A 25,846-nucleotide genomic window follows, 5' to 3' on the forward strand; every position below is an offset into this window, starting at 1 on the left:
GGAGCAAGTATGGTGGGTCTGCCACACCGGTGTCAATGTGTTCTTTTTTCCATTTCCAGGAGTGTACAAAAGAATACGAACATATTGTACAAGAGTTTGCATTGTGTATAGTAGAGGAATCGTACATAGACGAAGCAAGAAAATTCACCCTGCCGCACAACAGCACTTGTGAGGCAAGAAAGTGGTTTGGTAAAATAAGGCTCCTGAAATAGTTTAGCCTGCCCAAGCCCGTCCTAATTCCAACTGAACACCTTTGGATGAGTTAGAACATAGACTCCGCTCCGGATACCAGCATCCAGCATCACTTACTACCCTGATATCGGCTCTTGAGGAAGAATGGGCTGCCACTCCTTCACAGACATTCACGTACCTCACTGAAAGTGTCCATAGCAAATTTCAAGTCGTTATAAAGACTAAGGGCGGATGCAACCCATACTAACGTCCAATGATGGGTGTCCGGATACTTTTGATCAGATAGTTTACGCCTTTTCCGCCAGTCGCCACGTGCAAAACTCGACAGTCTATTACAGTGTTTAGCAAACTGTCTGGCCAAACAGAACCATGAACTGACGACTGCATCAGCATGATGTAGTGTTAATCCGTAACTTGAACATCACCGCTCGACCTAAACTGCAGGGTGCGGCACGTAAAACGGCCCGTCGTACCTAATGATAATGCTCCAGTGCATGCGCGCGGGTCAACAATAACGGAAAACGAGATACGCCGTCCAAACAATCGCACACGAACAAACCCTTTCCTCTGATGTACCGACACTGCGGGGAACTTAGTTGTTGTTTAAGGCAGCTGCTGCCACAGCCAGTGAAACTTGTCGAAATCCTATTGAGAAAAGGGCTCGTTGTGTGAAGCCGGGTTAGTGTGAGTGTATGATAATGCAGTATTCGATACCCGAGCGTGTTGCCACTGAAGCGTTCATCCGCAATGGATCTTTTGTAGCAACAATGAATTGTTGCAGGACGTTCTGTGCCAGCAGAAGCACCATACAGGAATTGACTGAAAAATGAACGCGTACAGGATCCGTTCAAAGTGCTCCCAGGAACAGACCGCGCCCTGTCTGCACACATGAATTAAAGAGGCAGATGCAGGAGACAATGACAAGAAGTCCTCGTAAGTCAACCAGGACAAAGAGTCAACAGGTTCATGCGAGAGAGAGTAGTTGTAGATGTTTTTTAAGGACTGAAGGAGCCTGACCTGCAGAAGAGATTGCTTTTCTGTTCATGGCTGTTGAGAAATTTTGCCAGTGGTGCCCTCTAAGGCTCATCCTGACTGACGAGGCGTGGTTCCACCTGTCTGCGTACATAAATTCCCAAAAAAACCGGTATTGGTCGACAGAAAATACACACGGGATCGACCAGACTCCCGTGCATGACGAGAGTATTAGTGTTTGGTCTGCCATTTCCTCCACACACGTTAAAGGACCCGCATTCTGTGAGAAGATTGTGAACAGTGACTTGTATTTGGGAATCCTGGAGGAGTTTCATTCAAACTTGACGGAAGAGGACCGTCAGTTACGTTACTTCAGCAGGACGGTGCAGCATACATACATCAGCTGCATCATTGTCCCGTGAGCATGAGATGTTTACACCAGAGAGAACACTCAGAAAAGGCTTGTGGCCTCCTCGGTCACCAGACTTGTCCACTTGTGACTTTCAGTTTTGGGGACTGTTGAAGGGAAGAATATACGAAACAAATCCAGACACAATTTAAGAACTCCAGACCAAGTTCCAGGATGTCATTAATAGCATCAGACCACAAGAACTGACAAGGGTATATATGAACCTCGTCTGGTGTGTTCAAACGTGTGCTGAAGTGGGCGATTGAGAGTTTCAGCACTTACTGTAAAGGTGAGTGACCATATTCAATACATTACATTTCATTTTATGTTCATATGTTGACTTTACGGCCGGTTTTATGTGCCGCACACTGACGTCTGGAAATAAATATTCATTTTAACAGGTTTTGGAGGTTCCTCCATGTCCTGGAAAGCTAGTGTTTAACGTTATGTCGAGGATGAGTTCATTAGATACGACAAGAAAGAGGAAGGAAATTGGCCTTGTACTTTTTCGAGGAACCAGAGCGACATTTTGAGTGGTCGAAGTGGGAATTTAAACTGGCTCCTTTTGAATTCGATTGCTCATCGTCTTAACCATTGCGCCACCACACTCAGTACCGTTCAAAGTGGTTTCGAGTGTAAAGAACAGGAAAAATTCTGCTGCGTCATGCCGAGAGGGCAGGTTGGGTGGAGCACAACGAGTGCGCGATGTTTTCCGAGATAACTGCTAATTCCATGCGACATGTGAACTGGCGCGTTATTGTAACGCAACACCAACGGTTGTTTTTCACACACTCCACATCTCGTCCTGCGCACAGTGTCACGTAAACTTGGTGACTCACTTTTATTTACCGTAGGGCCAAGGGGGTAAGAATTTGCCATGCACTTAGCTTTAAGATTTTAAACAGCCTGACGTTGGATCTACACGTCCTCATTTTCTTCGGGAAAGCTGATTTTTTCCGAACTATTTACAGAACTACTTGTTCTTGAAGATGTAGTCTCGTCTACAAAACTAAATCAAAGGCTGCTTATAATACGTTTGTTTGCATTACTATCTTCCGCAGCAACTGTTAAAATCAGTTATTAATGGCTTTCCGCCTTGAGCTTACTGTAATTTAATTAAAGAGAATTACACTAGATGCGTTTCGCTTTTATTTATAAAGCGTCTTCCGTGGATATTCTGCAAATTGGATTCATACTTCTGTACATTTTTTGTTGTTTTAGGTTAAAAACAACGGTTTGTTTATCAAGTTGGTGCGCAAGTGTGAAAGAAACTGAAAACAGAAGATTGTACCCAATGACATACAACCACAAGTACACACACAGAACATCTGATATTTTCGAAAAACAAGGCGTAGAAACAGCCCCCCAAACCTACAATTCAATTCAGAAACACTTCCCAAAAACAACAGGAAAAACTGATGTATATCAGAAATCAGGTCTATACGAACTGAAATGCATTACATGTGATGGAAGATACATAGGTCAAGTCAGGAGAACGTTTGACACCGGATATACAAGAACATGTCACAGCATCATAGTATAGGACAAATCACTCAACTTTGCAAAACACTTACACCGTCACCAACATACAATTACCACCATGGACACCCGACATTGATGTCATAACGTTCAACAACAGCAAAGAACACCACCTCAGCTTACACGGAAACTACTGCATTCAGAAAACCATAGCAGAGAAGGAACAACTCGTAAATGATCAGACCAGCTTGGCAAACCACACACTCTTAAACTGATTGACCACTAAGTATAAGATTAAATACACTCGTGTAACGAGAGGTTCCCTGTATCACTACCATCTCCTCCCAGATTCTCTTCTACAGTCACCATCCAAGCCCATCCCCGGCGCACTTTCAAGAATATCTTGCGATCAAACCCCTCCCCCAGTCTCCTCTTACATCTCTATCCAGCATAGAAGACATTTTCACTAATTTACACTAACTCAAAAAAATGTAGTCTCAAAGCTTGCCAACAACGTGAACGAAAACAGACATAAACGCTGTTACTTTTCAGAGTGAGAAACACACACAACTTCAGTTCAGTTTACAAAAGTGAAGCTTAGCGCAAGAAATACTACAGAATAGCAAAAACTGCGAAGTGAATATGTGAATCGAGGCCGTTCCACGTCAACCGCTGCTAGCAAGGAGGGAAACAGCAGAATATGTTAAGAAGCACCTTAAGTACCTTACACACCAACTTTATATAAAAAAACGCCGTTTTTAACCTACAACAATCAAAAATGTAAAAACTTACGTATTAAATTTGCAGAATAACCACGGAAGATGCTTTATAAGTAAAATAAAAACTCGTCTGTTGTAATTCTCTTTAATTAATATGCAGTAAGCTCAAGACGGAAAACCATTAGTAACTGAAAGGCCGTCTGTTTTGTACCACTGTATTTCGAAAGCATCTATTCTCTTCTTGTCTGAACTATTGACGCCGGCCGCGGTGGTCGTGCGGTTCTAGGCGCTGCAGTCCGGAACCGCGGGACTGCTACGGTCGCAGGTTCGAATCCTGCCTCGGGCATGGTTGTGTGTGATGTCCTTAGGTTAGTTAGGCTTAAGTTGTTGTAAGTTGTAGGGGTCTGATGACCTAAGATATTAAGTCCCATAGTGCTCAGAGCCATTTGAACCATTTATTTTAACTATTTATCATCCACGTTTCACTTCCATACATGGCTACACTCCATACAAATACTTTCAGAAAAGACTTCCTGACACTTAAATCTATACTCGATGATAAAAAATTTCTCATTTTCAGAAACGCTTTTCTTGCCATTGCCAGTCTACATTCTATATCCTCTCTACTTTGACCATCATCAGTTATTTTGCTCCCCAAACAGCAAAATACATCTACTACTTTAATTGTCTCATTTCCTAATCTAATTCCCTCAGCATCAGCTTATTTAATTTGACTACATTCCATTATCCTAGTTTTGCTTTTGCTGATGTTCATCTTATAGCCTCCTTTCAAGACACTGACCATTCCGTTTCTCTGCTCTTCCAAGTCCTTTGCTGTCCCTGACAAAATTACAATGCCGTCGGCAAACTTCAAAGTTTTTATTTCATTTCCATGGATTTTAATTCCTACTCCAAATTTTTCTTGCTTCTCCTTTACTGCTTGCTCAATATACCGACTAAATAACATCGGGGATAGGCTACAACCCTGTCTCACTCCCTTCCCAACCACTGCTTCCCTTTCACGTCCCTCGAATCTTATAACTGCCTTCTGGAATCTGTACAAATTGAAAACAGCCTTTCGTTCCCTGTGTTTCACACCTGCCACCTTCAGAATCTGAAAGAGAGTATTCCAATCAACATTGTCTAAAGGCTTTTCTATGTCAATTCTAGAAACGTTAGGTTTGCCTTTCCTTGACCTATTACCTTACGAAATTCGTAGGGTCAGTACTGCCCCACGTTTCCAATATTTGTACGGAATTCAAACTGATCTTCCCCGAGGCCGGCTTCTACCAGTTTTTTCATTCGTCTGTAAAGAATTCGTGTTAGTATTTTGCAGCCGTGACTTATTAAACTGATAGTTCGGTAATTTTCACACTTGCGTTCCATAACGACTACAAAACTTTTAGCATATTACCGTTTTTTGCTATTCTCCTATGGTTACGTGAGAAACAACATTTTGGAGCTCTTCTTACGATTTTGTCATCTTTTAGTTCTACATGTGTCGTCCTGTAGATGCAGCCAGTGATCCTGCGTAAATCAGGATGTAATATATTTGGCTTTTTTGAACACATTTAAAGTGCCATGTGTTGACTGTGTACTGTTACCAACTGTCGCTGTTTATCTTTTGTTCGTCTTTTGTTTGTATGTAGCTTGATATTGATTTTACTTACATATACCACTGTGTTGCGTCTGTTCTTTAATCGACACTACACATTCATGAAATAGATTCTCCTCGATGGCCAAATAACCCACAACCTTCAGTGCGAATGCGCATTTACGTTCGACCTCCAGCAGAATCTAAAACTTGCGAGCATGGAGGGCGTGAACGGGAATTGCAGATGGGTGGCGGGAGAGGGCCGAGATACTCCGCGCATTTCAAAAAAGGGCTCTGAGCACTATGGGACTTAACATCGGAGGTCATCAGTCCCCTAGAACTTAGAACTACTTAAACCTAACTAACCTAAGGACATCACACACATCCACGCCCAAGGCAGGATTCGAACCTGAGACCGCAGCACTCCGCGCATTTGCGACAAACACAGTATCCGGGTGTCGCTGTCGTTAACGCAACAGCCTGGTAAGCAGGAGATCCCGGATTTGAGTCCCGGTCCGGCACTCATTTTCCCTCGTAGCTGCTGATTTCGCTAAACGTTCCAGTACAGCTGATATCATTACCTGTTTTCCTTCCCTTTCTCTCCCCTCTACCATCAGTTTACATAACATGATACTGATTTCTTTGCTACGTGAGTGCGTGAAAAAAATGTGTGTGAAATCTTATGGGACTTAACTGCTAAGGTCATCAGTCCCTAAGCTTACACACTACTTAACCTAAATTATCCTGAGGACAAACACACACACACCCACGCCCGAGGGAGGACTCGAACCTCCGCCGGGACCAGCCGCACAGCCCATGACTGCAGCGCCTCAAACCGCTCGGCTAATCCCGCGTGGAGTGAGTGCGTGAACGTATGTCATTATGTGAGCTGTGGACTGCCCTCGGAACATCTTCATTTCGACGTAGTAACGGTACAAACGTGTCTGGTCTTCCGTCGTAGTATTTTTCAAGGCGTTTTCACTACTATTTGCATCTTAAACCATCTCTTGGCTGATGAAGGAGCGATTGCCGTCTCCTTCTTTCGTTAGCTACCAGCACGATTTTTTCGGTGTCACAGTTCGTGTAAGGTGTGTCCGTTAAAGCAACCAGGCACGAATCCTCACTGCTGCACACTTTCCCACAGTTTTCTTTATAGCTAACCGACCATTCCCGCAAAACACTAAGTGTAAAATCTTAACGACCGATGATCAGCTGTTGACGTGATAAGCAGTGCAGACCGGAGGTCGTTAACCAAAAAACTGTCCTCTTTTAAAGCGTTTGAATTACTTGTAGCACTCGTGAAAATCTCTCTGTACGCTTATGGTGAATTCTTCTCGCGTTATCAGCTGAGGGGTGGCGTCGTCTTGTCGCAACGTTTCGATGAGTTTCGTACCCATCATCTTCGGGCGAAGTCAGAAAATGATGGGTACGAGACTCATTGAAACGTTGCGACAAGACGACGCCACCACTCGGCTGTTAACACGAGAAGAATTCATCAGTGGAATACGCCGAGAAAGACTGCAATCGCATATATATCTGTACGCTTGTTTAAACAGTTCGTATATTTTCCGTAATTCTTTCCCTCGGTTTACTGGTAATTTCACACGCGTGTTTTTTGTCGTGGAATTCGCCCACTTTAACGGCTGTACAGCTAAAAAATACATAAATGCAACTGAAAGCGGCGAACAGCAACCTGACGCAAAAGCGTTCCTTTCTGTGTGTCCATCATCAGAAACAAATCCCATAGCGGTGGATGCGCTCGCATTTAAAACAAATCAAAGCCTTACTGGCATTCTATGTATTAATCAACTTCACCGTTTCAGTTTTCTGACTTATGTGTAGGTGGGCTTAGTGAGGTGAAGAAAAATAACATGAAGTCATTCTGCGGTGAAACGCTCATCAAAGCAAGGAGTTGCGATTTTGTTACTTTAATTCTTTCCTGACCGAATTAAAATTTCTGATATACAACAAAAGTTGGTTTTCTGCTTCTGGAGTGAATACTGAGAGAGACCACTTTTCTAATTTTCGAGCGTTGCTGATTGTTTTATAATTATTTTAAACGGGACGTATACGTCTCACTGGAATCGAAGGAAGGAATAAATTGTTCCCTAAATTTACTCCTTTCCGAGGTCTGCGTGACGAACACGTTCCGTTTGAAGTAATTCTTTTACCAGGGATTAGGGTATGTAGAATGAAGGAACGAAGTAACATTGTTTTGTCGAACAAACTAGAAGATAATAAGCCAGTTACAGTTTTGTCAATTGCTCTTCATCCGAAAGATACAAGATTCGTAACAAGAAAAAATTGAGATGATACAACGTCCGCTGTATCACGTCCTGCATACACAGCAGGTTCAAATGGCTCTGAGCACTATGGGACTTAACATCTATGGTCATCAGTCCTCTAGAACTTAGAACTACTTAAACCTAACTAACCTAAGGATATCACACAACACCCAGTCATCACGAGGCAGAGAAAATCCCTGACCCCGCCGGGAATCGAACCCGGGAACCCGGGCGCGGGAAGCGAGAACGCTACCGCACGACCACGAGCTGCGGACATACACAGCAGAGTACACAACTGTAATGCGGGCTGTAGACCGGTTCGACAAAATGAGATAACGATGTGCAGAAGATCATTCACATCGTATTATTTTCTTTTGGACGCTGCAATAGTGAACAGCTTCATCATGTGGAAGTAATAATAAAGGCAGCTTTCAGTTGGGAGAAATATAAAGAGAAGAGGAAGACAAGCATTCATCACAAAAAGAAACGATCAGTTTGTGAAGTTTTCCGTTTCATGTCATATAAAGCGAAATGAAATAATATTACAAACTGAATAAAATATATAAATGTAAAAATTTAGACACAAATACGAGTATGAACAAGAGACATAAATAGAAGTTCTCTACATTCACTATCTGTGAGGCAAAACCACTAAACGAATTTAAAAGTGTTTTACCAGTAAATACATGAACGCATCTGCACATTTCTAAGAAACAGTGTAAAGAAGGACAATAGATATCTTTACTGAGTTTATCTATTGCAGACAGCAAAAAATTACATTAAACCGCCACAACACAAGGCACACGATACACAACTGAAACAAATAAGCAACATCTCGCACATTATGTGCCGAACAATGAGTCTGCTGGCTCCAAAAAAGTTGCATTCAACGCTAGATCGCAGCACCACACAGATTTGGGACTTTCGTATCCCTGTGAACTGGGAGAAATAAATCTTTGTGTGGGACACATACGTCCCGCTGGTCACGAATGGGTTAAAATAAAACAGTCACAGACACAGCCGTCGTAAGTGTGATTACGTGTAAAGACAAGTTATCCGTTAAGCACCGTACCCGCAGAACAACTCGATAAAAGATACGCACACTACAGAAAAGCGCTAAATGTAAGGAGAGGAGACTGACCGTCGGCGATGTCCCCGGGAGCCGCCGTGCGACGCCCATCGCAGCAGAGATGGAGCCGCGGCTGCCCAGTAGCCGTCATCCCCGGGAGAAACCGCCAGGCACGCTCCCATCGCGATATGCCCGGCTACAAAACATCGCGTCCGACTGTGGTACCGACTCCGCTCGCGACAAGTCGCTAACTCGCCTCAAGGGTAACAGACTTCCGGAGCGAAACTCTCCACCTAGCCGCGCCGCTCGTGAATGCAATTACGAAAACAAGCTCTGCTGGCAGGGGCCTACAGAAAGCTGGTTCCTCCCAAGATAATGAAGGCTGCGCAGAGGGCAATTCCCTTCCTTGCAGCTGTTCAGACACTTCCCAATTCAATTTGCCACTACGCTTCAGACAAAAGTTGGACAGGCGACAGTAATCGCTTGAGGTTGTTGCGAGGAGAGCGATCCAAAGAATGTGTCTTGTTGGCAGAGCACTTAGAAGATGCAACAAGTCTACTTCATAGAATAGCTAAACTACGCTTCTACGTTTCCTGCTGGAACACTGCTGCGTGGTATGGGATAGGACTGACGGAGGACATCGAAGAAGTTCTAAGAATGGCAGCTCGTTTTATATTACGGCGAAAAAGAGAAGAGTGCCATGGATGTGATAAACGAGTACGGCTGGCAATCACTGAATGAGGAAAATACACTGGTGTGCGAAAGTTAAGGACGAAAGTAACTTTTTCATAATGTGTCACACCCAAGTAACGAAGTCCGATGAATCTTGCACCATACATAGAAGGAAATGATACGCAATGAGACGAAAGCATACTTTAATTCCAAGACAATAATTACACTCAGGTCACCGCGATTCGTGATGGTCCCTCGGACATTACATTGTTTTTAATACGCTGTGTGATCATCACGGACAGCAATGCACGCTCTGGAACGTGCTCTCAAGGTTGCTAAGGACTCTTGTGGTAAGGCGTTCCATTTCTCCATCAGTGAGGTTGACAACAGCTGGACGGTCGCTGGTGCATGTGAATGCGCCACAGTAAATCTCCCCGAAGCATCCCACACGAACTCGACGGAATTTAAGTCAGAAGAACGGGCAGGCCAATCTATTAGCCGGACAGCCTCTCCTTGCAAGAGCTACTCCACTTGCTCTGTTCGATGCGGTCGTGCATTATCATCCGCAAAAATTAAGTCAGGGCCGAATGCACCCTTCGAAAGACACACGTGCGGAAGGAGTACAGTGTCACAAAAAAGTTGAAAAGTGAGTGTACTGTGTGCAATGATTTGAAAGTCGGTACTCTTGTGCAACATTATGTCTTCCTACACCCTAACATCTGGACCACCAAAATGATGATGATCGACAGTGCTGGTCATACCCTCATACGGCGAGAGGTGGGAACACAGAATGGTTATGGATGGAATTTCGATGGGAAGTCGGTTGTCAGCTGCTATTGCCAGTTTGTTCATGGAAGACTTCGGAGACGTGCCTTGGAGTCGGCGGTATTGAAACCTACACCATGTGGTCAAAAGTATCCGGACACCTGACTGAGAATGACTTACAAGTTCGTGGCGCCCTCATCGATAATGCTGGAATTCAGTATGATGTTGGCTCACTCTTAGCTTTGATGACAGCTTCCACTCTCGCATGCATACGTTCAATCAGGTGCCGAAAGGTTTCTTGGGGAATGGCAGCCCATTCTTCACGGAGTGCTGCACTGACGAGAGGTACCGATGTCGGTCGGCGAGGCCTGGCATGAAGTCGGCGTTCCAAAACATCCCAAAGGTGGTCAGGACTATGTGCAGGCCAGTCCATTATAGGGGGTTATTGTCGTGTAACCACTCCGCCACAGGCCGTGCATTATGAACATGTGCTCGATCGTGTTGAAAAATTCAGTCGCCATCCCCGAATTGCTCGTCAACAGTGGAAAGTGAGAAGGTACTTAAAACATCAATGTAGGCCCGTGTTGTGATAATGTCAGGCAAACAACTAAGGGTGCGAGCCTCCTCCATAAAAAACAACCACACCGCAACACCACCACTTCCGAATTTTGCTGTTGACACTACACACGCTCTAAGATTACGTTCACCGGGCATTCGCCCTACCCACACCCTGCCATGGGATCGCCACAATTGTGTACCGTGATTCGTCACGCCACAAAACGTTGTTCCACTGTCAATCGTCCAATGTTTACGCTCCTTACACCAAGAAAAGTCTCATTTGGCATTTACCGGCGTGATGTGTGGCTTATGAGCAGCCGCTCGACCATGAAATCAAAGTTTTCTCACCTCCCGCCCAACTGTCATAGTTCTTGCAGTGGATCCTGATGCAGTTTGGAATTCCTGTACGATAGTCTGGATACATTTCTGCCTATTACACATTACGACCCTCCTCAACTGTCGGCGGTCTCTGTCAGTCAACAGACGAGGTCGGCCTATACGCCTTTGTACCCCTTCACGTTTCCACTTCACTATCACATCGGAAACAGTGGACCTAGGGATGTTTAGGAGTGTAGAAATCTCGCGTACAGACGTATGACGCAAGTGACACCCACTCACCTGACCACGTTCGAAGTCCGTGAGTTCCGCGGAGCGCCCCATTCTGCTCTGTCACGATGTCTAATGACTCCTGAGGTCGCAGATATGGAGTACACCTGGCAGCAGGTGGCAGTACAATGCACCTAATATGAAAAACTTAATTTTTGGGAGTGTCGGCATACTTTTGATCACATAGTTATGTTGACGATGCTGCTGTTGTCAGGTACCATAGTAGTAAGAACCTCAGTGTTCCATCCACCGCAATCTTGGTTTCATGATAGAGGTTTTAAAATGATGGTTGCCTTCCCTTCCTTTGTGTGTTGGTGAGGAAACAGGTTGACGGTACGCAGGAAAATGCCTTTTAGAGAAAGACAACTGAAACTGACTTATATCGGAAGGCTGACAGCTGTCAAGGTGTACACTTCACACCTTGGTTCATAGAGCCCACGTCATTTAGTCCTGGAAGTTTGTCAGCTGAGTTAGACTGTCACGAAGTCAACTTTCGTCAGAATAGTTAAAGTCAAAGACAGAGCAGACGTCCGTTGCGATATCGACCTACCGAGCGCCGGTTGAGTGATAGTAATACCGAGGTGGCATCAAAGACTACAGCCTTTCTGCCTTACATAGAAAGTATTTCCATCAAAACAGGTGGTGTTTTGCGGAAATATGATGTGAAATGTGTGTTTCGACCGCCATCCAATTTGGCAGGCCATATACTGGGCAGACCGTCAGGAGCATGGATGACCGCTACATTGAGCATAACTGTCACGCACGATTACTACAGTCGAGCAAATCTGCTACTGGAGAACATTGCCTTGGAACCGGTCATTCTATGGAATGTAGCATCACAGAGTTTCTGCCATGCACTTCCAGGTGTTGGGATAGTATTATCAAGGAATCAGCTGAAATTAAATTAGGAAGTTATCTTAAAAATAGCGATGGATGTTTTCGCGTAAACCCTGCTTAGAATCCTGATCTCTCCCATGTCAAGAAAACAATCAGACAGAGTTAATGCTACCTCACCAACTGGTCATTAATATTCACTATCGATAAGTTCTCTCTCGTCGGTCATCTTTGGTTGTGTGGTGGCGCTCAATTTTACAATGGGTGCGTGCGTATTTGTGTGTGTGTGTGTGTGTCTGTGTGTGTGTGTGTGTGTGTGTGTGTGTGTGTGTGTGTGTGTGTGTGTGTGTGTGTGTGTGTGTTTTCTTTCCGGACATGCTCCACATACCGAGGTTTTAAATTCCCTTTCACAGCGCTTTCAAATGGTTCAAATGGCTCCAAGCACTATGGAACTTAACATCTGAGGTAATCAGTCCCCTAGACTTAGAACTACTTGAACGTAACTAACCTAAGGACATCAAACACATCCATGCCCGAGGTAGGATTCGAACCTACGACCGTAGCAGCAGCGCGGTTCCGGACGGAAGCGCCTAGAACCGATCGGTCACAGCGGGCGGCACAGCGTTTTCTTGCTGTGCATTTGTACCTTGAAAATGAAACGGTGTGCATATGTTGTAACATCGACGGTTGTCGAAGACGTCGCCCGACTGCATTCCCTTAAGTTATACCTGTTGTTCCGGCTAGAACCGTTACATTCAGAACACAATAAATTGTAACTGCCAGACTGAAAACCGACTGCAGATGAAAGTCGTGTGTGTTACAGGATAGCACTCCGTGACTGTTGCGAAAAGTTTAAATGCAGCATTACCACTCCGTTATTAACAAATATCGGCTTTTTATATACAATATTATGATTAAACTTCCAATATTAACGTGGCATTTATTTAGATGATAAACGTAACTTCAACAAAATGGACGCTATTTACGAAAACCCTGATCTGTAAATCTAGGTTAGTCCCTTGTGAGTCAATGAGCGTTGGTGTAAAGCAATAACCTCTTGTTGATGTCGGGACAGGGGTCCGAACAGTTTACGTTTGATTTCTTCTACTCTGTAAAGATGTGCGAAGTGTGAATGACTGATGAGAACTTTTGCAGTGCAGCAGTATGTTTGTGGTGCAGATAAGTAAAATAAACAAGTAAATAAATCCCGTGAACATCGAGCTCATTAGACATATGGTCTAGTCTTAGACAAGACAAGGATAAGAAACGACGTAGAGTGTAGTCTTCTCAAAGGAAACTTCCCCGCATTCACCCCTCCCTCCTCCCGCCCCCTTAATGTACGAGGATTGCCCAGAAACTAATGCAACGCATTTGTTTTTTTCTTAGCCGAAAACAATGCTACGATTGCGAAACTTTACCTACGTATTATCTGAAGTTTCCTGAGTGAGCGTGCCAAGTTTCCTCTACTTCCGACAGATAGCGTAATTGCAGGACAGTTTCAAAATGGCGTCTGTAGGTGGTGTACGTTACAAGCAACGTGCCGTCATTGAATTTCTCACTGCAGAGAAAGAAACTGTGGCGAATATTCACAACAGTTTGTGCAATGTCTATGGAGCATATGCTGTCGATAGAAGTACTGTTAGTCGCTGGGCACGGAGGGTGAGATCATCAGAAGGCGGTTCGGCTGTGTTCTACAATTCTCAGCGACCGTGGAGACCATCCACGGCTGTCACACATGACATGTTGCAGTGAGCTGATGTTGTCATTCGCGGGAACAGATTTAAAGCCGGCCGGTGTGGCCGTGCGGTTCTAAGCGCTTCAGTTTGGAACCGCGAGACCGCTACGGTCGCAGGTTCGAATCCTGCCTCGGGCATGGATCTGTGTGATGTCCTTAGGTTAGTTCGGTTTAAGTAGTTCTAAGTTCTAGGGGACTGATGACCTCAGAAGTTAAGTCCCATAGTGCTCAGAGCCATTTGAACAGATTAAAGGTTGCCATTCGTGGAAGACATTCTGAGGACGATCAGCAGGTGTTTTACACAGTGAAGCACTGACTCAGCCACCAGGACAAGGATTGGTGCGGACATGGATTATACTCCCATGTTTCGCGCTGGAGAAAGGCCACAGAACGGAATGGAGATTACGTGGAAAAACAGGTTGTGTAGATAAAACACGATTCTTTGGTATGTGTAATTCTCATTATGTTCAATAAAGAAGTGTTGAAGAAAAGAAATGCAGTGCATTACTATCTGGGCAACCTTCGTAGTTAGTAAAACAGAATTCTGAATGGCTATAAGGAGAAACTGGAACGCACCTCCTTCCGAAGTCAGGACCAGTACCTTTTAACACCATAACCTCAAAGCTGAAGGCAGTTCATATAATGAACTTATTCTTATTTAAGTAATTATAGTATGAAGAAGCAGAGCAGTGTTACCCTCTGAAAGGAATTTTGTTATGTTGACCGTGTTGTACCTAACGGAGGTGGCCTATCGGAAGTGAAAGTCAGAATTATGTAAATATTCATACTTATCCACACTGTTCCAAGAAAAAAAAAGGTCGCCAGCCTAATTAGGCATGAGAATGATTAACATCCTTGTTTAAGAAAGTAGTTATGAGTAACTTTAACGGGTAAACACAACCTATATTTTGCCACACGCGAGTGCAATGAACTCTGACACCTGCATATGTTAACGTTAAGTTTGGAGTTGATAGCTAGAGCAGAACAAACTATCTGCATAAATATAACAGATAACGATACACACTACTATCTTCAGTTGTTGCTGTAGTGGTCTTCAGTCCTGAGACTGGTTTGATGCAGCTCTCCATGCTACCCTATCCTGTGCAAGTTTCTTCATCTCCCAGTACCTACTGCAACCTACATCCTTCTGAATCTGCTTGGTGTATTCATCTCTTGGTCTCCCTCTACGATTTTTACCCTCCACGCTGCCCTCCAATACTAAATTGGTGATCCCTTGATGCCTCAGAACATGTCCTACCAACCGATCCCTTCTTCTAGACAAGTTGTGCCACAAACGTCTCTTCTCCCCAATCCTATTCAACACCTCCTCATTAGTTATGTGATCTACCCATCTAATCTTCAGCATTCTTCTGTAGCACCACATTTTGAAAGCTTCTATTCTCTTCGTGTCCAAACTATTTATCGTCCATGTTTCACTTCTATACATGGCTACACTCCATACAAATACTTTCAGAAACGACTTCCTAACACTTAAATCTATACTCGATGTTAACAAATTTCTCTCCTTCAGAAACGCTTTCCTTGCCATTGCCAGTCTACATTTTATATCCTCTCTACTTCGACCATCATCAGTTATTTTCAGGGCTTAGTCAAACTGAATGGTCTTTATAACATTACTATTAATATTCACTGTAGAATCATAAATTGGACATAGGTGCAGTATTACTTTTCAAACATTTTCCTAGCTGACATAAAATTGTAAATGTAGTTCACTGCAAAATTATGAACTGGTCATAGGTTGTCTCTCTCAGCTAAATAATTTTCTATTTATAATGAAATTTAAATGGAATTCACTAACAGGTTACTTCTCACTGTCTTTTGAATAAAAGAAGTTCCTGTTTTCATAGGTAGTGGTCTTTCTACTAATTGTTATTTATCAAGAGCATAAAGGATAAACTATGGATCCTATTACACTGTTAATATGCACTTTCAATACACAAGAGAAACAAGTGCTTAGCAAGCATGAGTATATAACTTTCCACAATTGCCATTTTCTACTTTTACTACAGTGAGACACAAAATTGACGTATTTGTAAGATACTGACTCACCTTTTGCGATTTACAACAGGCAGCAATGTGATCATTTACTAAGCAAAACTATATACGCCTCAGTTTTAAGAACTTTTAATTTTGAAGTTGGCAACAACATATTAATGAGCAGTTTTAATAAAAAAATTATTTTCGGCAAGTATCATGTACTTTAGCTCACTCTCTTGCCACATTAAATTTAACTTTCTTTCGATAAAGGGCACTCGGTAAGTACTTTAGCGTGGGAGGGACCCTAAGTGGATATGTGACTGAGGATAAATCACGGTAGGCACAAGAGTTCAGTTAAAAAATTCCCTTCTATTTGAGTACACTAAACATCCAATGAGGTGATCCTTCACTATGCATTACTATAGTGTTCCATTACAGTGATTGCGCAATGTAGTGGCGACTGCACGTTGGTAGGTGGATTTGGATGTAGAATTGCTTGACTCTGTCATTTCTTGGTGGCGATGATAGATACCAATTTCAGAGGAGGAAGCCCTGTCGTCATCCGAATGGAAACCTACTTGCTTTTTCAGTTATGTGGACGACACGTTCGTCATCTGGCCACATGGCATGGATAAACACCTTGACTTCCTTACACATCTAAACTCCATACACCCCAATATCAAATTCACTATGGAGACTGAAACGGAGGGTAAATTAGCTTTCCTTGACGTCTTGGTCAAGAGAAGGGCTGACGGCACCCTAGGTCATGGGGTGTATTGGGAGACAACGCATACTGATCTGTATTTGCACGCAGACAGCTGCCACCACCCTTCACAGAGGAATGGGGTACTTAAAACTCTAGTACATAGGGCGCGCACTATCTCTGACGCAGAGAGTCTACCCCAGGCATTGGAACATCTGAGAACTGTATTTCAGAAAAAACGGGTACTCAAAGTGGCAGATTCAATGTGCTTGCCGCCCAACCACTACAGCACAACTTGTGGAGATGGATGAAGTCACGAGGGAGGAGATAGGCACTGCGTTTATTCCATATACAGGAGCACTCTCGGGGAAAATCGCCCGCATTTTGAAGAAACACCGGGTCGGAACTGTGTTTTGTCCTCCGAATAAAACTCGTGCACTGGTGGAGAGCGCCAAAGATGACCTCGGTTTGAGGAAGGCCGGCGTGTACCAGATTCCGTGTCAATGTGGCAAGTCGTATATTGACGACCTCATAAACCGTGACTATGGCTATAATCTTAGCAAGGCTTGGGAACCAGCGATTGGGTTAATCAAGAGTAAATCGAGCAAACGTATAGTTGTGACGACCACGGCGGTCAGAGCCATCACTCCGACGTCATCTCAGACGCCGTCGCAATCTGTTCCACAGCGGAGGGAGCTCGCCGCTGGCGGAGGGTATTTAAATCGGCCGCCGCCGCGACCGAACCCAGTTCCCTCTGAGGAGCCATATCGTACGGATCTCCGTGCCGGCACGTTCACAGGAGCTCAGTCCGTCAGTCCACCTGATGGTGGCGACATGTATGATCGCCGAAATATTGTGCCCATTGGACACTGTAGACCGGCAGTACACCCGTAGATATTTTGAATTTCAGAATAGTTCCAGCTCTTTATCGATCCATCCAAGGCATTAGAAAGCGTCGGGAAAAGCCTCTCTCACTACCAGCACAATATACAACTTTTACATGGGCAGTTCACAGTTTGGTAGCTCGTCCCCGACTGATACTCTGTTCCACCTTTTCTACCTAGGCCAACCACAATTTGCGCGCGCTACACAGTTCCGTTCCCGAGGGGAAGCACAACACCTTTTACATACAAAATAACCAAGAACCCTAAGTGAAGGTCAGCAGTTTACATAACAGCAAACAAACATTTTAAATAAAACAGAACATTTGCATATATTGGTAGTTCTACACAAAATTATTTAAATAAGATTATTTAATTTTAAAGGTAACAAAAGAGATTATATGAGGAAGACAAAAGATAATTACGGAGATTATACTTCATTGCAGGATCGAATTAATCGTACACTAATTACAGAAGTTCAACGATGAGATGTTGAACAAAATAGAAAACTAAATGAATTAACAAAAGGTATGTAATGTTTAAGCTATGGTGTACAACCTCGCTCGTTTATATATGGTATATAGTCTGTTCCTCTGCATCAGTGTCACGGATGCAACCGGATCTGTGTGTGCCATCAGACGAGGGGGGGTGGGGGGGTCGTCGTCACGTTCTCACACTGGAATTTAATCCAGGACAACAACGACATACGCCATTATTTACAAAAAGTTTTAGTTCAACACCAAGAGCTGCTAATAAATACTTCTTTACTGCAACACATTCCAGTATTCAGATCACCATCATGTACCTGTATGCAAAGGGAGAGAATACACGAAATGGTGTCACATTTAACTCTCAGTACAACACTACGTGGTGGACAGGTACAGGAAAACTCCTATAGTAAGACGACATATTTATGAACACTGTCAACCATCCTACTTTGTCGTATTTGTATTTTCAGCGACTTACAATGAACTTCATACAGTCTGACTCCACAGGTTTTATATCGCAATGTAAGCTGCTTTAAAAGTCGTGATTGAGTATGATCTTACTATGTGAACACGCAGATAATAACCTCCTGCAGCCGTACGACAGTCAGAGATTGTTTACGACGATAATCTGCATTATAAATCGTCTTATGTAATATGAAAATGCAGCAGTGTTCTCTGCTGCGCGGTGTGCGCCGACAGAGATATGCGGGTCGTTGTGGGGACTCTCGTGAAATTGATGGCAGGACCGGTATTCGGAGCACGTCATACATCGCGCCCGGTCAGAACGCATTTAATCTGGACGGGAGAGCGCCTGGCTATCCACACGAGGCCCATCTTCTAGATTGAATTGCGTGCGATGGTGTGTGCCTCCGCGCATCACGACAAGCAGTATTTCATGTCGGTTCAATTGGAAAGCACTCCGTGCCCGCGCCGTAACTCACCCCGCATTCTGACATATTACTGTTTGATTTTTAAATCACGCCATTATAAGAAATGGCTGCTAAACCTTCACAGGTATTTTTATGTTAGTTTGATGGAATACATCATCTTTGTCGAATGAGCTTAAAATTCCAAGCTGAACGATTGATTATCTGTACCCTTTAATCTTCATCTCTTTCACCTTGCCGCTCGGAATTAACCGAGCGGTCTAAGGCGCTGTAGTCATGGACTGTGTGGCTGGTCCCGGCGGAGGTTCGAGTCCTCCCTCGGGCATGGGTATGTGAGTTTGTCTTTAGGATAATTTAGTTTAAGTAGTGTGTAAGATTAGGGACTGATGACCTTAGCAGTTACGTCCAATAAGATTTCAAACACATTTGAACTTTTTTTTTTCGTTCACCTTAGACCATACCAGACCGTGTCAGCTCCGCTGGCCAACGGCGTAATTTGATCGGCGTAGCGCGTAGCCGCTGCGACGTATCGCTTATAATCTCTCTCCAATACGGGCAAAGTTCTGATAGCTGTCAAACCATTATTGAACTAACTGCTAAGCCTTGTTAACTAGGAAGAATATGTTAACCGTAAACCAAGAAATTACATGAAAGAAGATTCCACTAGTACACCACTCGTGCTTGGGAATATCAAGATTCAAATTTCCCTCCGACCATCCTGATTTGAGAAAATACCAGCACCACCCCTGCTCCTCCCCGACACCTTCCCCCTCACCCGCGCCAGGCGCCACCGGTTGTGCAAAGAATCGAACCCCCATGCAGTAAATACGCCGAGTGAGTCGAAATATGAGTCGCACCATAATATAGTTTTGCAGGTACACGAGGTTACTGTATGAAAAATGTAGTGCGAATACGGGTAGTGATAAATGAGTAATAAATTAAAACGTCATGCTTGATATTGAAAGCCGGCCGTTGTGGCCGAGCGGTTCTAGGCGCTTCAGTCCGGAACAGCGCAACCGTTAAGGTTGCAGGTTCGAATCCTGCTTCGGGCATGGATGTGTGTGATGTTCTTAGGTTAGTTAGGTTTAAGTAGTTCTAAGCTCTAGGGGACTGATGACCTCCGATGTTAAGTCCCATAGTGCTCAGAGCCATTTCATTTTTTCTATTAGGTCGCTTGCCTGATATGAAAGTTATGAATAAAATTTTCTTATTTTCCAGGGTTGTAAAGATTCCACCTGGACCGAAATGGGCCCTACGTGTGACAAGAGACTTTTGTCGAAATCGGAAGCATAGTAACCTAAAGTACGGCAAAAGAATTTCAGGTGTCCCCCGACCACCATGTGGAAGCTCTTCGAAACCGATGAATCGGAGGGTCTGAAGGTTCCAATTTAAGTATCGGCGAAACTGTCCTACCGAAGACATTAGATGGACACCTACGCATCCATGCTCGGCAAACAATCGGTAGTTACGTGATAATGTTTCCACGCGTTCCATACGAATAATGACTGTTTAAATGCCTGTATGTGACCGTAATTTGTGTACTCTTTTCTTAGTCGCCCCTACGTGAGTGATACGCGGGGGGATGTACAATACTACACACTGATGTGACAAATGTCATGTGATACCTCCTAAAATCTTATCGGACCTCCTTTTGCCCGGCGTAGTGCAGCAACTAGACGTGGAGTGGACTCAGCACGTGGTTGGAAATCCTCTGCAGAAATACTGAGCTATCTGCCTCTATAGCCGTCCGTAACCGCGGAATTGTTGCCGGTGCGGTATGATGTGCACGAACTGACCTCTCGATTATGTCCCATAAATGTTCGATGGGATTGCTGTTGGGCGACCTGGGTGGCCAAATCATTCGCTCGAACTGTTCGGAGTGTTCACCAAACCAGTCGCGAACGATTGTGACCCGGTGAAATGGCGTATTATCGTCCACAAAAGATCCATCGTCGTTTTGGAACATGAAGTCCATGAATGGATGCAAGTCGTCTCCAAGTGGCCGAATATAATCATCTCCAGTCAATGATCAGTTCAGTTGGACAAGAGGACCCAGTCCATTCCATATAAACACAACCAACACCGTTATGGAACCACGGTCCACTTGCACTCCGACACACTGAACACGGAATGGTAATTGGAGCCAGATGCATGGGATAGCCTATTCCGGAAATCTTTAGGTAATACAAAATTCCGAGATCCACAGTGTCAGGAATTTGCCGACCACACCAAATTTCAGGTAGTAGGTGTTGTGACTTGGCAAGACAGCCAAGTCACTATACGAGGATGCCGAAAGGCACGCGTTAAGCTCACGCAGACTGGCGTGAGGTCTGGAACATTACAATGTAATTAATATAGCAAATAAAGTACGTAGGTGAAGTAATACTTAACTTTATTCCATAATTGGTGAACATCGCTCTTGATGGTACATTATATAATCTCAATATAAACTGGTAATGGCTCCTTGCTAGGTCGTAGCAAATGACGTAGCTGAAGGCTATGCTAACTATCGTCTCGGCAAATGAGAGCGTAGTTGTCAGTGTAGCATCGCTAGCAGAGTCGTCTGTACAACTGGGGCGAGTGCTAGGAAGTCTCACTAGACCTGCCGTGTGGCGGCGCTCGGTCTGCAATCACTGACAGTGGCGACACGCGGGTCCGACGTATACTAGCGGACCGCGGCCGATTTAAAGGCTACCACCTAGCAAGTGTGGTGTCTGGCGGTGACACCACAGTAGGTCTTACCACGGACAACGCAATGGTCGACGGCCTTCACCTAACGACCGAGAGCAGCGGCGTTTGGACAGAGTTGTCAGTGCTAACAGACAAGTAACAATTTGTGATATAACCGCAGAAGTCAAAGTGGGACGTATCCGTTAGCACAGTGCGGCGAAATTTGGCGTTAACGGGACGTGGGCAACAGACTAACGACGCGAATGTCTTTGCTAATACCGCGGCATCAACTGAAGCGCCTCACCTGTTTTCGTCACGTACTGGTTGGATGTTAGACGAATGGAAAACCGTGGCGTGTTCAAATGAGTCCCGATTTCAATTGATAAGGGTGGGGTGCAGACACCACGAAGCTGTGGACACAAGTCTTCAACAGGACTCTGTGCAAGCTGGTGGCTCCATAATGGCGTTGGCTGTGTTAACATGGAATTAACGGGATCCTCTGGTCCAAATGAAACGATCATTGACTGGACATGGTTATGTTCGGCTACTTGAAGAACATTTGCAGCTATTCGTGGACTTAGCCGGCCGCGGTGGTCTAGCGGTTCTGGCGCTGCAGTCCGGAACCGCGGGACTGCTACGGTCGCAGGTTCGAATCCTGCCTCGGGCATGGGTGTGTGTGATGTCCTTAGGTTAGTTAGGTTTAAGTAGTTCTAAGTTCTAGGGGACTTATGATCTAAGATGTTGAGTCCCATAGTGCTCAGAGCGATTTTTTTATTCGTGGACTTCATGTTCGAAAACGATGATGGATTCTTCATGGATAATGCGCCACGTCAACGGACTATAATTGTTCGCGAATGGTTTGAAGAACATGCTGAAAAATTCGAGCGAATGATGTGTGCATCCAGAATCCGATAGAACATTTGTGGGACATAATCGAGAGGTCAGTTCGCGCACATCATCCTGCAACGGCAACACTTCCGCAGTTATGTACGGCTATCGAGGCAGATGGCTCAGCATTTCTACAGAAAACTTCCAGCGACTTGAGTCCATGTCATGTCGGGTTGCTGAACTACGCCGGGCGAAAGGAAGTCCGACACGATATTAGGAGCTATCCCGTGACTTTTGTCCCCGCAGTGTACCGACAGTACATCACTTTTAATGTATGTAATGTTTTTCTGATTTCGTTGTTATAAACGATTAAAAACAAACTTTCGAACTTTTGTGGAACAGTCGCACTGACCATATCACGGATATAGATTATTTTGAAATACGCGCGCGAAGTAGCGAGTCAGTAGAGAACAGGGACATGATTTAGTTGAGAATGAAAGAGGGCGCAAAAGAGTATGTAGCTCCTCTATAGAGGCTAAGCGTGCAACAGGACCTAGTGGCCGTTGACAGGCAACGAAATTTTTATGGACCACACTTCTACGATGATTAATGAGGTGGCCGCAAGAGAGCTATTAGAGAAGGATGCCTTTCTGCCAAAGAACGATTATGAATTATCTACAGCAGAAAGATGAGACGTGATAAATATAAATGTTGCTGCCGAGCTAATACTCCGCACCAGCAGCTTCACAGAAAGTTAAGACTGAACCATTTCAGACGTCCACTATTGTAATAGACTTGGCAGTGTCTTAGCATTACCTCTGGGCTAGACGTTATATTTTTACACTTCAACTGTAATGTTATAGTGGTCATTAAGTCATTTCACTTTCACCATAAACATGGTCCATATTTTATTATCCTAAATACCGAGAATCACATCATGAGTGAAAGAATATAGTAAAAGAAAGAAGTTTTACCAGACAGTACTGTTAAATTTTCTTGTTGATTAATGAAAATCACTACGAAATTTTTGTATTTCCACAATTTCTATTATCTTTTTAAAGCAATATTTACTAACTGTCGGAATTATTCGAACCCTGGCAAAAAACAGAATTTTAAGTTTTATTCAACCATACTAAAAATTTTAGTGGGTTTTGGCAAATTTATGTATCGATCGATGTCTTTACCATATTTTTCAGTATTGCCTTGAGATTTAATTGTTGTTTCGAAGTCATTCACGTTTAAGAGTTGTATCCTTGAGAGTGAATTATATACGGGGCAGAGAATAAAAATGAGACAGATGGAAAAAAGTAGGTGAATGTTTATTATTTCAAAAATAATTGCCGTAACTGTTAACATAGTTATGCCATTGTAAAACAAGACGGTCATTGGCTTTGTGAATTAATGTTAGCTGTTGGTTACGGATCTATGGAAATCGCATGGAGAAAGATCGGAATTGTACCGATAGTGTGTAAGGGCTTTCCAGCGAAACTTCTGCAGCGTAATCGAAACAACCTTGGCTTTAGGTGGGATTTCCTTATATTTGGAGCTCTGAAGAGACCAGTTCGTGGCCGGCGATTTGCTTCGGATGAAGAGGTGCACGCCTGGGTATAAACATGGTTCCCTAGGCAACCGCAAACTTTTTCCATAAAGGCATTGATCGTCTTGTCTCAGTGAGATAAATGCATTACCAGTTATGGCAGTTACTTTTGAAATAATAAATAGTTTTTATTCCATCTGTATCGTTCCTATTCGACAGCCGCTTATACTTATTTAGAAGGTTGGTTAATCTAAGTTAATAATGATAAAGATTATCCGGAGGTTACGCTACGTCATCATTACCGAGTCGTGTAACATAATATTTTTTTCGTTACCCTTTTTCCTGTATGTTCCGAAAAGAGAACAGTAGTCTTTAATATATATTTGGATTTGTCTGACTAATTTTGTGATCACTTGCCTATTCGAAGTAACTCCCGCCTGAGTAATGACCGTTGCCGTCCACAACGCGTATTACCGATCATAACGTACGCTTAAATTTAATCAGATCCAATTGGTTTCAGTAATAAATTGTCAATTTTAGGACTGACCACAACACAGTGCCATTTAATCATCATACTTTCACTACATCACCGGTTCTCTCATTATGACAAATTCGACTAATTATTCAAAATTCATCTTTGCAATTGCGTATGTCTGCGCTCATTCATTATCAGGGCAGAGTATGCACTTGTCATATTAACGATTATTTGTGCGATTTTCCACGTCATTTCGGTTTATAGGGAGCACCAAATGAGGTGATTAAAATACAGGGTGAGCCAAGGAGGACTTTACAACTTTGAAATGATATAGACATTTATTGAGATGACTTATAGAATTGGTAGGTATATCATTTAGCAGTAAACAGCCTCACGTTTCATTTAAAAGCGTCAAGTGTCATTTTGGTTCGATGTAACTGTCATTCATGATGCGGCAAACATCCCAACGGTGGGCAATTTCTTTCCACACAGGTTGCAGCAAATCGGGCGTAACTTGTGCAACGTTAGCGTAGAATGGATTTTTCGGGTCGGTTAAATTGTTTGGTAGGGGGAGGGGGGAGCGGAACAAAACCACAGACTTTAATAAAACTCCAGAGAAAGAAATCCAGTGGTGTGAAGTGTGGAGAGCGAAGTTGCCATGCGATTGGCCCTTCACGGCCAAGCCACCGATCTGGAAAGCGATTATCGAGGAAACCTCGAAATTCCTTGACGAAATGTGGTGGTGCACCGTCTTCTGGTAGCAAACCATCCCGTCTCGGGTACCTTCATCGATCTGTGGATGCAAGTGACAGTTTTCTCCGTGAAGTACACTCCTGGAAATGGAAAAAAGAACACATTGACACCGGTGTGTCAGACCCACCATACTTGCTCCGGACACTGCGAGAGGGCTGTACAAGCAATGATCACACGCACGGCACAGCGGACACACCAGGAACCGCGGTGTTGGCCGTCGAATGGCGCTAGCTGCGCAGCATTTGTGCAACGCCGCCGTCAGTTTGCCGTGGCATACGGAGCTCCATCGCAGTCTTTAACACTGGTAGCATGCCGCGACAGCGTGGACGTGAACCGTATGTGCAGTTTACGGACTTTGAGCGAGGGCGTATAGTGGGCATGCGGGAGGCCGGGTGGACGTACCGCCGAATTGCTCAACACGTGGGGCGTGAGGTCTCCACAGTACATCGATGTTGTCGCCAGTGGTCGGCGGAAGGTGCACGTGCCCGTCGACCTGGGATCGGACCGCAGCGACGCACGGATGCACGCCAAGACCGTAGGATCCTACGCAGTGCCGTAGGGGACCGCACCGCCACTTCCCAGCAAATTAGGGACACTGTTGCTCCTGGGGTATCGGCGAGGACCATTCGCAACCGTCTCCATGAAGCTGGGCTACGGTCCCGCACACCGTTAGGCCGTCTTCCGCTCACGCCCCAACATCGTGCAGCCCGCCTCCAGTGGTGTCGCGACAGGCGTGA

The sequence above is a fragment of the Schistocerca cancellata genome, chromosome 1, assembly GCF_023864275.1.
Source record: "Schistocerca cancellata isolate TAMUIC-IGC-003103 chromosome 1, iqSchCanc2.1, whole genome shotgun sequence".
In the NCBI taxonomy this organism is placed as follows: domain Eukaryota; kingdom Metazoa; phylum Arthropoda; class Insecta; order Orthoptera; family Acrididae; genus Schistocerca; species Schistocerca cancellata.